The sequence below is a fragment of the Lynx canadensis genome, chromosome E2 (genome assembly GCF_007474595.2).
Source record: "Lynx canadensis isolate LIC74 chromosome E2, mLynCan4.pri.v2, whole genome shotgun sequence".
NCBI classification, from domain to species: domain Eukaryota; kingdom Metazoa; phylum Chordata; class Mammalia; order Carnivora; family Felidae; genus Lynx; species Lynx canadensis.
In genome coordinates, this window is record NC_044317.1 from 43830021 (window position 1) to 43847387 (window position 17367).

Sequence of the window (17367 nt, forward strand, 5' to 3'; positions counted from 1 at the left end):
CGCGTGGGGAAACCAAGGAACAGAGTGGGGAAAAGACGTCTCCAAGGATCCCGGCTCGATCTTGGTTTTGGTGCCAGGTTTGAGGTCCCCCGGGCGGGCACCCCTGTGGGCAGCAGTGAGGATCTGGACTGCTGGAATGGCAGGTTCTTGATATCTCATGCTTGGCCTCACAGCACGGACGTGTATCTCAGGCCAGGCACGGGTGTATCTGATAAGATAATTGCTCTGGCGACGTCCTTTTCTCCTGAGGCAGGTCACCTGGGAAAGTTTAAGCTGTTGAGCAGCCCAGCCTCCTCCCCATACCCACCCAGCTGGTCATCCCATCTCCTGCTACAGGGGACCCCCAGAGAGGAGACTGGTGGGGTGAAGTCACACTGAGTGCCCTTACAATGAGTCTGCTTGCACTGGGGGCTTCAGCTCTCTGAACCACACATGTGAAGCACTTTGTGTCACGTCGCTCCTCTGCTTACAACTCTCCAGGGGTTTCCCTTCTCGCTCATAATAAACTCTCAAGTCATTCCTGACAGATCTTGCCCTGGCTCACCTCACCTGGCTCAGTTTCTACTACGGTTCAACAGGCACTGGCCTTCTTGCTGCACTTTGTACAGGCCAAGGTCATTCCTGCCCCAGGGCCTTTGCACTTGCAGGTCCTTCTGCCTGATGCTCTCTTCTTTAGAAATCTGCATGATTCTTTCTTGCCGTCAGGTCTCAGTTCAAATGTCATCTCTTCAAATAGTCCTTCCAATATTTCACCCTGATCAGGCTCCATGCCCTTGACACTGCTTTACTCACACCCCTTGTCCCAACCTGACACTGTATTTTATTCTCATTTGTTTGCTGTCGATCTTGTCACACGAGAAGGAAGACTGGGACTTGGTTGTGTTTGCTGCTATACACACGGCACCCAGAACAGTGTCCTCAGACACACAGTAGATGGTCAGAAGACACTGTTGGATGTGGAATATTCATTAGCAAAAACGGAGTACTGGGCAGGCCCTCAGGAAGTCTCAGTCACTGGGAATTCCTTGGTTCCCCTTGCTCTCTCTAGCCCTTCCACCCTGCCCACCAGCCCCCTACCTCCGAAAGCATCCAGAGCCTGGGGCAAATACGGTTCAGGACCACCACAACCTAAGTCACAGGTGGAGAGACCAAGGCACAATCACTGGCAGCAGATGGCTGACCCCCGACACGTGCAGACCTCTGTCATAATCAGAGACTGTCTTCCTCTAGTCTCTGTTCCATTTGTCCCTTTATTTTCATTTCTTAGTTTTACTATGTTCCTTTTCAATGTTTTATTTTTAAATATTTCAGACCCACACGTTGCAGGGAGAAAATGAATACCTGCCTACCTTTCAGCTAAATGGAATGATCTTATCAGTTGGTGGTTTCTAGAGGAATGATAGATGACACACAGAGAGAGTGAGAGCGAGAGAGAATAGATTTTTTTTTAAGCTTGGACTGAACCACTTGAGAGTAACTTGGAGACAGGATGCTCATTTATCCGTGAACATGTAGGCACGTGTCTCCCACGAATATGGACACTCTCTTACATGACCGTGGTCCAATGGTCAGATGCAGGACGTTCACACTGACATGACGTTATGAGCTAATCTAGGGAACGTATGTGAATTTCCTATTTTCCCTCTCATGTCCTTTTCGTGGTCCGGGATCACACTTGACATTTTTAGTTGCTGTGTCTCCTCAGTCTCCTCCAATCTGTGACATTTCTTTACTCTTTCCTTGTCTTTCCAGACCTTGCCATTTCGGAAAAGTATCAGTCCGTTATTTTGTAGAATTTCCCTCAGTTTGGCTTGGCCGACGGTTCCCCATGATTAGATTCAGATCATGTGCTTTTAGCAGGAACACAGCAGTGATACACGCCCATCTCAGAGCGTCGTGGCAGGATGGGCCTCATTTCTGAGCCTTTAAGTGATCTGGACCGGGGTAGACATTTGGAGGATATCCAGAGGCTTAGGGAATGACCAGAGGGCTATTCTATGATCTCTTTATTTTCCACGCAAAACGCTGTCACAGGCACAGCTGGCACTCGGTAATGAAAACACAGTTACCGCCTGAGCCTCCCACCACATCCGCAGCCGGCCACTTAAAGAGGCTGCTGGCCCAGCCCCATGGCCTTGTCCATTCCAACTGCTCAGTGTCCGGCCATGTCCACAGTTAAATACTTTCACTGCCCCCCCGCCCCTGGCGTCACTCCAGATCTGCGTCTTGTGGGAGTCTTTCCTTGTGCATTTATTCTTTCATTGTGCATCCAAACGACTCTGACCCTGTCTCTGGGGGACACAGGCTGTGGCCCACAGGCAGGATCTGGGTAAAGCAGGAGGTGTGCTGTTGGGACCCGGAGTGGAGTCTATCTCAGTCTGATGGGCACCTCCCGGAACAACTTGGGGGCAAAGACGTCTCACAAGAAGGTTGTAAGTGTGACACCATCTACTGAACACAGTAGGTGCAAAATTTCTTGGAGCCAGAGACACACAGATCACTGGAGACTTCTTCAAGAACAATTAATGGTCAGAAGTGATTTTTTTTCCCCCTGAGAAAGAGAGGGCAGAGGATAGACTTTTAAATGGATGGTGAATGTGCAGTGGGCTTTAGGGGGTCTCCTGGAATCGTGACCACACACACTCTTAGGGACTCAGCACCCTACAAGTCCTGATGGGCTCAGACCCCTGGCTGCGCCTCCTTCCCACATGCCTTCCCCTGTCAGGCTTTGGGATGCAGCCCACGCAGCCCTTCTGTTTACCAAAATTGTCATTTCAACATCTTGGCACCTGAAGCTTCCTCCACCGGAAACACTCCCCCTACACCCTCCCCACATTCAGCTACTTGTCTTTTGTGCTCCGGCACAGATGTCCTTTCCTCTAGGGAACCTCCTTGGACCACCTGCCAGCTGGATCAAGTACCTCCCCTGGGCTCCCACAGGCCCCTGGGCCTCCCCATCCCAGCCCTGACCCCTCTGGCCCATAATTCCTCCATCACAAGCCTGGCCACTCTCGGCCGGTCTCATTTCCCCCCTGCCTCATGAGAACAGGATCCACGAAGTCTCAGTCACTGCCTTGTGCCCTGTATCACCCAGCCCAGGGAGTGTTTACTGAGTGAAAGAACTCACTGTGACCGTGACGTTTGGTCTGTGTTTGGTCTCTCAGATAAGATAGTGGATTCAGCAATGCCCTTCGCCTCATGGGCAGGTCACCCTTCCCCCCCACCCCCACCCCCACCGTCTCCAGGTCTTGGGAAGACTGAGAGAGGGGCAGAGCAGGCAGAGAACCTTGCTTCTTGCTCCCTTTCGGGCTGGTATAGGAGCCACAATGGGTTTGGCAGAGACAAGGTCTGGCCCCAGCCTGGCTAAGCTGGCAGCCACATCTCCCGTGTTCTGCTCCTCTCCCACTTTCGTCCAGATGTGGGAAGGTTGACCATCCTCAGGAAACTGCCAAGCTGTCCTTATCTGGGATCTTAAAATCACATCCAGAATCCAACCATGTCTCCCTACTCCGCTCCCATGCCGGTTCCATCTCCATTCCTTCCTGCCTGGACATCGCAGCCGCCTCCCTCCCAGTCTCCCTGCTCCCATCGTCTGCTCCCCACCCACAGCCAGAGGGAGCCCGTGAACCCCTGAGGTCTGGGCTCTTCTGGCTGAACCCTTCAGTAGCTCCACCTGACTCTTGAAAGCAAAGTCCGCACAATGGTGCCCAAGGCCAACGATCTGGCCTGTGGCCTCCCAGACCTCTGCTTCCCCCACTCCAGCCACACTGACTCCCTGCTGTGCCTCAGACCCAGCAGACAGCCTCCTGCCTCCTGCCTTAGCATGTGCCCTTTTCCTCCTCTGGGAATGCTCTTCCTCCAACACCTACATGGCTCCCTCTCTCCCTCCATCAGGTCTTTGCACAAATGTTACCTTCCCAGTGTGAGCTCCTTGACTAGCTGAATTAAAAATATGACCTGTGGTCCCCCTGTACCTCTGTCTCGGTTACCTTCTCACATACTATGTAATTGCTCTTATCTATTGGGTTTCTTGTGTGTTTTCTGAATCCCCCTGATAGAATGTGAACTCCATGAGGGCAGGGATGTTTGTTTGTTTGTTTGTTTGTTTGTTTGTTTGTTTTAGAGAGAGAGCTACAGGCGGGAGTGGGTACAGGGAGAGGGATAGAATCTTAACCAGGCTCCAGTGGAGCCTGGGGCGGGGCTCGATCTCACAATTCTGAGATCACGACCTGAGCCAAAATCAAGAGTCAGCTGCTTAACCCAATGAGCCACCCAGGCACCCGTGTTTTGTTTTGACTGATGGGAAACAGCAAATAGGCACTCAATAAACTTTTGTTGAAAGAAATAAAATAAATCTCAGGGTCCCAGAGACATGTATGTGGCAGCAATCCTAGCCACAAATACTAACATGGACACGTGGTCCTGCCTTGGGATGCTGTTCTTTGTCCGCCAAAGACGCGCTACCCCAACATAAAGCAGAGGGGCAGACTCAAACAGACACAATGACAGGAAGCCCAGGGCAACAGTGACACTCGTTGAGAGCTCACTGCCCTAGCCCTGCTGTAAGCCCTTGTGTGAGCTCATTTCATCCCCAGAACAACCTTATGAGGAAGGTACTGTGCTTATCTCTATTTTCCTGTGAAGAAACTGAGGCCCAGAGAGGTTATATGACTTGCCCAAGGTCACAGAGCTAGGAAGTGGCAGAGGCAGGATTCGAACCCAAGCAGCCTGGCTAGAAAGTCTTCCTGTGTGAACACACAGGATCACAGCAGACACCATTTCACAGAGAGGCCTCACATTAAAACTATACTCTGCTTGATGATTTATGGGATATTTATTGAGCACCTACTAGGTGCCAAGCACTGGGATTTGCAGTGAAATAAACAGTCACGGTCCTGCTCACACCCCAGAAGGAGGGGCAGCATTACATATTTACTGGCAAACTGGGAGAAGAAAATGAAGGAAAATAACAGGGTACTAAGGAGAGAGGCAGAGGGGACGATGCTGAATTAGACTGGGTATCACAGAGGGGTCTCTGAGGTCCTTAAGATCCTAAGGATGAGGAGACGCCAGGAGTAATCTAAGGGAAGGAACAGGAGAACAAAGGCCCTGATCTGGGAACAAGGTAATATTGAGGGTCAGCAAGGAGGGGAGGCAGAGAGGCTGGATAAGGTTAGTGAGGGAAGGGTAGCAGAACGTGAGGGCAGGGAGTGGTTCTTGTGGGACCTTGTGGACCAGGAGGAGGAGTTAGGATTTTTTGTCTAGGAGTAGCTGAAGGCATTTGAAGTCTGATCAGAAGAGGAGCATGTGAGGATTGAGTCTCAAGGAGATGCCCCCAGTTGCCATGTGGAGGACGCTCAGGGGGAGACTGGGATGAGAATCCAGGGCAGGAGGCTGGGGAAGGGCCTTGGGGAGAGGAGGGGGCAACTGGGGGAGGGAGGCTCAAGGAGACCTCCTATGGAGACATGGGCTGGGGCCAGAAGTATCTGGCCTGGGGGTGGTGAGGCACCCGAAAGAAGAGGTAGGTTTGGGGAAGTGCTAAAGCCTGTGTAGGAATAAGGGGTCTTGGAGCTTCCGGGAGAGGCTGCAATGGGGAAGTGTGATGAGGGCCTTGTGGGGCAGAAAGGGTAAAGGGAGATAAGGGAGGTGAGAGCCTCTGGCAAGGGTGGGGAGGAGAGCAAGGAGGAGAGGGCAGGGCCTGGACTTGTTCTGGGAGCCACGCTATTAAAGAAGATAAAAGCACAGTCTGAGAGGTATGAGGAGAACCAGGAAAGGGTGGGCAGTGGGGAGTCAGAAGACAACCAAAAAGGGAGCTTCTAGAAGGGGGATGGGTTCAGCAGTGTTTTGCCTTCTTGAGTGTGCCCAGTGCCCAGCACAGAGCCCAGTACACAGCAGATGGTTCACTTTCTGCTGAATGAAGGCATGCATGGATGGACTAGTTGAAGACAAAGCTCACATAGATACAAACCCTGAGGACTTAAGGGCTGCATTTTGTGATTAGGACAGGCCAGCACCCCACTCCCCACCCCTGGATGGGCAGCTTGAGAAAAGTGGAGTTAGAAAAGGTATTCTTGCGGCGCCTGGGTGGCTCAGTCGGTTGAGCATCTGACTCCGGCTCAGGTCATGATCTCACGGTTCGTGTGTTCATGCCCCGCGTCGGGGTCTGTGCTGACAGCTCGGAGCCTGGAGCCTGCTTCGGATTCTGTGTCTCTCCATCTCTCCGTCCCTCCCCTGCTCATGTTCTGTGTCTCTCTGTCTCTCAGTAATAAATAAACATTAAGAAAATTAAAAAAAAAAAAAAGAAAAGGTATTCTTGGGTGGAGAAGTATACAAAAGCTCATAACGGGGCTCAAAAGCCAGGGATGAAGGTGTGGAAATTAATGAAGGCAAACTTCGTTTAAAATGTTAGGCCAGAAGGGGGAGCTCTCTCACTGTACCACTCCAGGTTAATTACAGGAAGAAGTGTCAATTACAGACCCCAACAGGAGACTCCTCCACAGCGACAGGAAAGAATCACAACTACAGGCCCCAGCGGGAAAAGATGCACAGTGCATCTCCTACAAGAAATCAACCACCCCTGCAACTCAGCCAATGAGAAACACCTTTTCTCCAATGGACTGGTTCAAAACAACCCCTCCCAACTTTCTCCTCCTTCTCCATAAAATAACGGTCCTCTCCTTTGTTTGCTAGATTTGCCTATGGTTTTGTCATAGTTTGCATGTCCCAAATTGTAATGCTCTGTGTTTCCTGAATAAACCCATTTGCATTGGTAAAATAATGTTTTATACTTAAGGTTAACAAGGGGTACAAGCCTCTTGATCCAATCGTCCAATCCCGGAGCCAAAATTCGTAGGTGGTGGGGGAATGGGATTTCTTTGGTCAAAGTTTCTTCCAACTTCCAGCCAACTACAAAGGTGGAATCAAGAAGTGAGGCTAGACCACCTTAATCAAGACAGTAAGAACGTCTCTGTGCACCACCGTCAGCCAGTCCATAAAGAGCAGAGGAATGGGGCAGAGCCAGCATAATCAGGACGGTGTAACTAACCAGGACACACCCCCTGTTCACTGTCAGCCAATCACGAAAAGAGGAAAAAATGATGGGGCTGAACCAGTGGCATCAGCCCAAAGCAAGTTCCTTGGCTGAGCTCTTGGCCTTCCAGCCAATCAGGAGCCAGAGCAGAGAAAGAGCACCCCCCACCCCCCACCCCAGGTTCCACCTGGGCTCTCAGGAGCCTGGGAGTTCCAGGCTAGCTGTGGAGGCCTGGGAGGGAAGGGATCCTAAGTGTGGAAAGTGGCACGGAGCCTCCTCCGCATACATGCACACCTACAGAGAGTCTAAATACGTCGTGGAGGAGCTGACAGCGCATCTGGTCCCGTCCTTTCTTGTTTAGCTTCCTTCCATAGAAATACTAGCACCACTTCAACTTTTAGAAACTGCTGTAGGCCCAGCCGCTGCCCGTTCCATTCTCTTACCACAACTCTTCCTTCATCAGGTAATGAGCAGGAACCTGGGCTTTCCCTTAGTGGCTCCTGCCTCCCAGCCCTGGCCTTTCCCCCCTACCTTTATCCCCACCCATCAGCTGGCATCCTGAAACCAGGTCTACCCATCACTCCCACAAACCAGGGATGTCAAGGAAAATGACACAAGTGAGGGAATGGAAGTGGGGAAATTTTCACAGCTAGCCCTGGTTCTTACTTGTGCTGACTCGCCATGAGCATAGCCGCTGTCTATCTTATTTTCCTGCCCTTAATATCTGGCTTACTAGCCCAGGGCACAACAAAGCACTTTTCAGCCAAGGGGCTTACCAGCCAGGGAAGTTCTAGCCATGATTCAAGCCAGCAGTAATTCAGGACCCAAGAGACCCACCTGCTGAGAGACATGTAAGCCACCAGCCTGACCTCCTAGTCACTCTGCACCGTGGGGTATATCTTCCACCATTTCAAGGCCTTCCCTTTCCTCTGCTCTGCACTTCTGTAACTCCACAGTGCAAGGCTGGTAATAATACATACATACATACATACATACATACATACATACATACATACATAAATAACCATCAAGAGGGGCACCTGGCTGACTCAGCTGAGAGAGATACAACTCTGGGTCATGAGTTCTACCCCCACACTGGGCATAGGAGCCTACTTTAAAAAAGAAATCAGGACATTTTTCAACTAAATACATTTTACTTTGGCTAAATACACATGCTTTCTGATTTTTGCAGTGTGTGTGTGTGTTTATACATTGTGCATAGAAGGGAAATGTATTTTGTTGTGGTTTCATTCTTCTTTCCACTCTGGGCCCATGTCTTCATCTGGGTACAAACTCTTGTTTGTCAGATTAATGTGAATAATAGAATGGGGCAGAACAATCTTGTCTAAGTTGTCACTATTCCCAGTTGTACTATTACATACATAGTACTTCTCTTTAACTAACTTTAAAAAAAAAGGTAAATAAATTGCTTTCAAAAGGAAACTTTACTCATCACAAGAAAAAAAGTTCTGTATGTGTATGGTGATGGAAGTTAATCAGACATTTTGGGGTGATCATTTTGCAATATGTACAAATATTGAAACTAGTATAATGTTATATGTCAATTATACCTCAATAAAAACAATTTTTTAACAAGGGAACTCTAAATCACTTTATAACCAGTATCTTTCCAAAAATTTTAAATAATTTAAAAAGAATGGTATATTTCACCATAAAGAGAGAATAACCATAAACATAAATACAGGAAAACAAAAACTATGTTATTAAATGTTAGGTACTTTCACCTGGCTGTTCTCTCAGCTTGCCAGCCACCCAACACTGATGTCTTTTTCATTCCAGGTGTGACGACTTTTTTCTTTGGCTGCTTTGAAAATGTCATTCTATTGTTTCCTGGTTTCTAATTATTTATTTTTTTAATGTTTGTTTATTTATTTATTTTTTTTTTATTTAAAAAAATTTTTTTTTCAACGTTTATTTATTTTTGGGACAGAGAGACAGAGCATGAACGTGCGAGGGGCAGAGAGAGAGGGAGACACAGAATCAGAAACAGGCTCCAGGCTCTGAGCCATCAGCCCAGAGCCTGACGCAGGGCTCGAACTCACGGACCCTGAGATCGTGACCTGGCTGAAGTCGGACGCTTAACCGACTGCGCCACCCACGCGCCCCAATGTTTATTTATTTTTGAGAGAGAGTGCGTGAGTGGGGAGGGGCAGAGAAAGAGGAAGACAGAAGATCAAAAGGGGGCTCTATGCTGACAGCAGTGAGCCCAACATGGGGCTCAAACTCACAAACTGTAAGATCATGACCTGAGCCAAAGTCAGATGCTCAACTGACTGAGCCACCCAGGTGCCCCTCTAATTATTATTAGAATATAGTCCTCAGTTGATAACACTATATTGTACAGTCGAAATTTGTTAAGAGAGTACATGTAAATATTCTTACACACAAAAATGGTAAATAAATGTCAAGTGACGATGTGTTAATCAACTTGATGGGGGGGGAACTCTTTCCATATATATGTAATCATCACATTTTACACTTTAAATACCTTACAGTTTTGTCAATTAAACCTCAATAAAGTTGGGGGGAAATATAGTCTTAATTATTTTTGTTCCTTTGAAGTCCAGGTATCTTTTTTTCTGTGGCTACTGTGATGGTTAGTTTTATGTATCAAATTGTCTAGGCTATGATGCCCAGTTGTTTGGCAAAACACTAGTTTTGATGTTGCTGTAAAGGTATTTTGTAGATGTGATTAACATTTACAATCAGTTGACTTTAAGTAAAACAGATACCCTTCAGAATGTGGGTGGGCCTCATCCAATCAGTTGAAGGCCTCAAGAGCAAACACTTGCAGTTTCCTGGAAAATTAGAAATTCTACCTCAAGACTGTAAACAGACATCCAGCCTGAATTTGCAGCCTGCTGCGCTGCCCTGTGGTTTTTGGACTTAAGAGGGCAACATCAACCTTTCACTTGAATTTCCGGTCTACTAGCCTGTGCTAGAAATTTCCAACTTGCCAGTCCCCACAACCACATAAGCCAGTTCCTTAAAATAAATCTCTTTTCTCTCTCTTTCTGCATCTCTATCTCTGTGTTCTACTTCTCTGGGGAATCCTGACTGATACAGCTGCTTTAAATTTTTCTCTCTGGACTTTTCCGAACTTCTTGAATTTATGGGTTCACGTTTCTCATGATTTAGGAAAATTTGTCAGCCATTATCTCTTCAAATATTGAAATTTTTTAACCCAAGGACTCCAGTGGCAGCTATGGCAGTTTTTTCCCCTTCCTTTTCCTCTCTGTGCTTCAGGTTGGATGAGTTCTATCAAATTGATTTTGATTTTTCTGATCTTTTCTCCTGCACCCAGGATGTTGCTAAGCCCAGGGAAATAATTGGACTTCAGATATTGTATTTATCAGCTGTGAACTTGGGGGAACTCCAGCTCTCAATCTGTCACACCAGCCCACTTGGCCTTGGAAAACTTTGCTGTTTTCTCTTTCTTCAGAACAGTCTCTCTGTCACAGGCTCGGTCCTTAATCCATCTGGACAGACATTTGGAAAAAATCCCGAGAAAGAAAAGCTGCTGATTTCTGCTTAAGAGAGAGAGTTCCCTCGTTGGATTTTAAATTCTTCAGAGTTTACTCTTTAGATTCCATAGCTCGTTGATGCCTTTAAAATGTGAATTTTTAGTTTATCCCTTTATCCATGACTGTTATGGAAGGAAAATGGTCTTCCATGACCCTAAATCGTACAGGTATGGAATTTGGACATTTTAAGATAGAAGTCACATCTTGGGCTCTCCTGCTTACACCTCCAACGGCTTCTCTTCACACTTGATATCCACACTCCTTACCATGGGCATGAGCACCATGACCTCATGACCCTGGGGGGTCTGTTCCTGATGACCATTCTATATGGACTTAACATACTCCCGTGGCTGTCCTCCAGGCATGCTGGCTTCTCCCCTTTTCCTACTCTTCCTTATCTCAGGAAGTTATACTTGGTATTCTGTCTGCTTGGATTTCTCTTCTCCCTGATATTTTCATAGGCCTCTCCTTCTCATGCTTCAGGCCACAGCTCAAACGTCACCTCCTAAGAGAGGCTTTTCCTGAACACATGATCATGTATACCTCCCATTCCCCAGCTTCTCTGTTTTATTTCCTTTAAATTATTTATGATGCTCTGGAGTAATTTCATTGATTTGCACTTTCTTATTTATGTCCTAGCTTCTGTCAAGATAACATGTATTTTGTGAGGTAGTGGTCTAATCTGTCCTGCTCAGCATTGCATTCTTAGTCTCTAGAACAATACATAACACACAGAAAGTGTGCAATAATGGTTGCTGAACAAATAAATGAAATTCCCAGGATACTTACAGGAGCTGTTAGTACACAGGGCTGTGGAAGGGCATATCCCAACCACACACACAAATATGCACAATCATGCAGAAGGCATCGTAGGTACTGATCTCAGAAGTGCTGGTGGAGGGGGCAGGGCAGCTCACTAATGTCCAAGCCTGAGTCCAAAGGTTCCCAGGAGAGCAGGAAGGACTTGGTACTGTGAGGGCACAGAGCATGCCAAAGAGGTGTCCTGGCTCGTGGTTCTTCTATTGTCTGGTGTCACAAAGATGAACAGGAACATTAACAGACTTGGAATGAAGGCCACAATGCTGAAGCACAAGGCCAGCAAAGCATTTTTCTTTGCTATGACTTTGTCTTCCAAACTATTTGCTTCCTGTGCCTGTGGAAGTGAAGACAGGCTGATATTTTCCTAAAAAGGGGTGAAACAGGGTAAGGAACCACAAGAGAGAAGCTGGAGACTATAATGGGGATTGGGGGTGGAGGGATTAGGTGGAGGAGAGGAGGAAGCAATGAAGCAGGGTGGGGCAGGGGGTCCAGGCAGGACCAGATGGAATGGGGTATGGAGGGGATCTTCAGGAGGAAGCAGAGTCAGCAGGGTGGTGAATGGGGTGGGAACAAGGCCCAGGGTAGCAAGGAGGGCGGGGTGCTGAATGGCTGGGGCTAGTATCTGGCGGGTGGGGTGCTGGGCAAGGGGTGCCGGGGTGTGGAAAGGGGAATGGGGTGGGGTTAGGGGTACTCCCCAGAGTGGGGGGACAATGGTTTATCCCCACCCACCAAGCAGGAGAACACTAGTATTCCCAGTGGGAAGAAGCAGAAGACAGAAAAACGGGAAAGCGGTGTATAGTCCTTTGCAGAGATGTTGAAGGCTGTCTTGTAGATGGGCTGCATCACAGTGACCTTGAACTCTGGGTCTCGGACATCAGTAGCTTGGACTCTAGCAGACAGAATAAGGTCTGCAGGAAAACCTAGAAGGGTCAGCAGATGCTGAGTAATGGGGGAGGGGGCATAGAAGAGACCACATCAGCAGGAGGGCCCTGGAAATACCCACCCCACAGTGACCACGGCCACCATTGATGGAAACTGGACCCCGTGACACTCCCTGATCCCATATAATACCCTTGGTGACCCTATATAGCACTCTCTGGGTAACCTAGAAACCCTGTGTGCTTCCTCTGTCTCCCTAGACCCACCCCTGCTCTCCAGTATGGCACTACACCCTGTGCCTGTGCTGTCCAGTCAGATCAGCCAGGTACTAGCATATTACTGACAGTTCCCCTTCCAGTCTAAACAGTGCTCAGTTTAGATGTTATTAAATGGTCACTTTAGCCCAGTGATTCACAAATTTGAGCATACATACATCAGAGCCACCCGGAGGACTTACTAAAAACAGATCCCTGGGGCCTGTCCCCAGAGTTTCTGATTCTGTAGGTCTGGGGCAGGGCCCAAGAATGTGCATTTCTAACAGCTTCCCAGGTGAAGCTGCTGCAGCTGTGAGTGAGCCACGACATTCTGAGAACCACTGCTTGAGCTTACTGCTTACCCCCCATACCCCTACCCTCTCTGTCACTCCTGTAGCCGTCCATCTCTACCCGATATTCCCCATCCTAGAGCTCCATCCTGCTCTTGCTTCACTCCTCTCCCTGATCCTGATCCTCTCCCTGATCTCCAGAGCTCCCTGTGTCCTATAACCCATCCCTCTCCCTATACCCCACTCTATAAACTCTTCCCTCTCCCCATAACCCCTTCCGTCCCATAACCCATTCCTCTCCCTCTAATCCCCCACTCTATAAACGCTTCCTTCTCATAACTCCTCTCTGTCCCCTATAACCTCTTACTATAAATCCTGTCATACCCCCTCCCTGACCCTACAAGCCCTTCCATTTCTTCACATAAATCCTTCCTTGTCTCCCCCAAAGGCCCATCCTGAACACCTCCTATCCTTTCTCAACCCACTTTCTTCCCACAGGAACTTCCTTGTCCACATACCCTCTCCTGAGCTCCTATAACCTTCTACTCGTCTCCTATAAACTTTGCTGATTCCCCTCTAACTTCAAGCCTCCTTCTGACACAAATCCCTCCCTTTCCCCCAAACCACTTTCCTGCGAACTTACAGTTCCCTCCTGGCCACCCGGACACCCATTGTTAGCCCCCTGTCTACCCTGTATTAGCCCTGGCTGTCCTTTCCTGACCCCATCCCTCTCCCCTTACACTCTCCACTATTTCCTGATCATCATCCACAAACACAGTTAATGCCACCAGGCCAGCAGTCTACTTGCCTTACCCCCTGGTGATTTGAGTCCTGAGAACACAGCCTGTGGTGACCACTTCACTGTGATTGGCTGTCCTGATGTAGAGAAGGCAAGGAGGGTGATGTCTCAAGCATTTAGACCCAGCTTCTGCTTGATTCAATGTATTAAGGAGGCATTACTTAGGCACTACCCCACCTCCATTCTCTGCCTGCCCTCTAGATTGATTCAATGAATAAAGAGGTAGGATTTCAGTTACTTGACTTTTTGTTGTTCCCAGTGTGAACTCCTGATTGGTTCAATGAATGAAGTGGGTGGGCCTCAAGCAAATAAATTCTGGACAGATTCTTTGATTTTCCGTAAGTGCAGAGCACAGGATGTTATTTTTTGTAATGTGAAAGTACTGGGAGCCTACAGTGTGCCAGGCATTGCTCTGTTCTTGAGGGACAAACAGCGACCAAGAGACAATGCCACGGCTTTCTGGGAGTTCGCAGTCCATGGGGGAGATGGGGAGAATGGAGAGTAAAAACCCAAACAAATAAACCAAATTATTTCAGAGAGGATCAATGTCTGTGGGGAATAACTAGGACATAGAGGGAGAGGTTACCCAGGAGGGTGACATGAGGTGAGACAGGGCATGAGGAGCTTAGGAAGGGCCTCTTTGGAGAGAGGACATCCAAGCTGAGACCTTGGATGACGGGCCAGCCATGAGAAGATTTGGGGGAAAGAGTTCCAGGCAGGGGAACCAACAAATGCAAAAGTCCTGAGGTCAAAATATTCATGTATTCCGGAAACAGAAACAAGAGCAGTGTGGCTTCGGTGTGAAGAGGCAGCAGAAGAGGGGAGGGGTGCCAGAGCACATGAGGCAGAGTCTGCACACCCGGGCAGGTGATTTGGGTTTGATCCAAGAGCTGTGGGAACATGGAAGGTTTAAGCCAGATAAGGATGTAATCTGAATAGGCAGCTCCAGATGCCCTGAGCAAATGGAAGGTGGAAGGCAGAAGGTTTCTGCTTTGCCCGGAGACAGAGCCTGGCAGTTTCATTCTTAGAGAGAATGGGGCAGAGCGTGGACCCCTGGGTCCCTTGGCCATGGTGGGATCAGGGCATGGAAGGGGGAACATCTGGCACAGAGAAGTCTCTAGGAAACATCAGTCAGGAACAAGCCATGTGAGATCAGAGTACACCTGTATTTGTATGTGCATGTGTGAGTCTGTCTCCTAAGATGATGGACTCAGCCATGGCCTTCACATCTTAGGCAGTCACCCCCTCAGTCCCAGGAGGTGTGTAAGTTGGAAGGTGTAGGGGTAGCATCAGAAATCATGCTGCACACAGTTCTCTTCACCCTGTACCAGAGAAATCACCAACAAAAGCTATTAAGAGTGAGAACCCTCTCCCTTGGCTAAAGGTCCCTTGGCTAGTATATGTCTTGCCCAGTGGATCCGATGGCCGGTGGCCACGTGTTTCTTAACTAGTGGATGATCTCCCAGGAAGACCATCTGTTCTCAAAACTCCTTCTCACTTAGGGTTTAATGTACAACCCAGACCCAAGTCATTGCTTGGTGGGGTGTCAGGAGCTCTGTGCTGCATTGGGCTTCCTCCAGGGACTTATCTAACTTCTGAAATTCCCTTGGATTACACAGCCTGGAGTCTGCTTTGTCCACAAAACTGGATAAAAGGTCAGGACTAGGAGGACAGCTGAAAACATTGCTGTGTGCCTGTCCCTGGAACATATGCATGGAGCTTGATGCCACAAACCGTGAGATCATGACCCGAGCTGAAATCAAGAGTCGGATGCTTAACCAACTGAGCCGCCCAGGGGCTCCTGTAATGACTTAAGGTTGTTAAACACCTTGCACATACTATGGCCATGTGGAAATTATATTTTCTGAAATTCATGTTCACTTCGTTCATTTAAAAAAATGGATGGCTTGTTTTTGTCTTATTGCAAATATTTTATTTCAATTTGTGACTTGCTTTTTCACTTAGTGGTCCTTTTGATGAGGGAGCAAAAGGAGGGCTGAGGGCAAAGCACAAGCTAACACCCTGTACCCCTCCCCCCAGGTGGGATATGTGTGCCATTCCTGGCTCTCCAGGAACAAAGAAAGGGGAAAACAAGTGGTTAACTGATAGAGATCACAGTCATGCAGGACCTGAGTCTCCATCAGTTTGCAACTGCCTTAATGATTTATAAGAAAAAACAAAACAAAACAAAACAAACAAACAAAAAAAACCAACCTTACCAATAGCAAGACCTCCAGAAACCTATAGACTCAATTTCCTGGAACCCTAACAACACCCTCCCCTCCAAAGAATAGAAAATCTTACATAATCAGTCACTTCTCACAATCACAGTGTAGCTCTTTCTGCCCATGGGTCCTGTCCTGTGCTATAATAAAAACACCCTTTTGCACTGAAATTTTCTCAAGAATTCTTTCTTGGCCTTTGGCTGCCAAGCTCCACTTGAAACCACATCATTTTCATGAGAAGAAGTTTTAAAATTTGTAAAGTCCAATGAACATTTTTTAATATTATGCTTAGATTTTTTGTGTTCTTTTTTTAAAGTTTATTTTATTTATTTTGAGTATGTGTGCATACAAGTGCATGTGCATACACACACACACACACACACACACACAAATGAGCGAGTGGGGGAGGGGCAGAGGGACAGGGAGAGAGAGAATGTTAAGCAGGCTCCACGCTTAGGGCACAGCCAGACAGGGGGCTCCATCTCACAAACCATGAGATCATGAACCTGAGCCAAAATCAAGAGTCAGACACTTAACTGCTTAACCCACTGAGTCACCCAGGTGCCCCTGCATTCAATTTAGACATTGAACTCAATCTTTTAAAAACAAACCAGAGCTAGGGCACCTGGTGGCTCAGTCAGTTAAGCATCTGACTTAGGCTCAGGTCATGATCTCACAGCTCGTGGGTTCGAGCCCCACATCCGGCTCTGTGTTGACAGCTCGGAGCCCGGAGCCCGCTTCGGATTCTGTGTCTGCCTCTCTCCCTGCCCCTCCCCAGCTCATGCTCTCTCTCTCAAAAATAAATAAACTTCAAAAAAAACCCAAAAACAAACCAGAGCCTGTGTTCTCCCTGTTTAATACCTCTAATGGCTTCACTTCACACTTAAAATCCAGCCTTCTTCCTGTGACCTTGATGCTGTGACTTGCCTCCTCTGACCTCACTTTATAGTACTCCCATGGCTCACCCCAGCCCCACTAATCTTTCTATTCCAGGGACAAGGCAGGCTCCTTCCTACCTGAGTTTTTGCACTTAACTGCTCTGCTTAGCCCTCTCTTCCAGATGTTTCTGTGGCTCTCTCTTCTCACTTCAGGTCACAGCTCAAATATTAGGTCCCCAGTGAAGGCTTTCCTGAGCCACTCTGTCATAAGTCCCTCTTCCTGCTCGCCCAATTTTATCCTGTTTTTTTTTTTCTTTTTCATAATGTTGACCACCAACTAGAGTTGTGCTGTCCAGGACAGTAGCCACTAACCACATGTGGCAAATTTAATCTAAATACATTATAATTAAATAAAAAATTGAGTTCTTCATTTGTACTAGCCACATTCCAGGTGCTTGGCCAGTAAATACCATATTGGATAGAATGGCTCCATCGTTGCTGAAAGTTCTATTAGACAGTGCTGACCTCAGCTACCTTGCTGCTTTATATTACTCTTTTCTGTGACCCCTCAATATAAGTTTTATAGAAGTAAATACCTCATTTATCAGAATCAGCACCGAATCACCAAGGTCTAAAACAGTGCCTGGC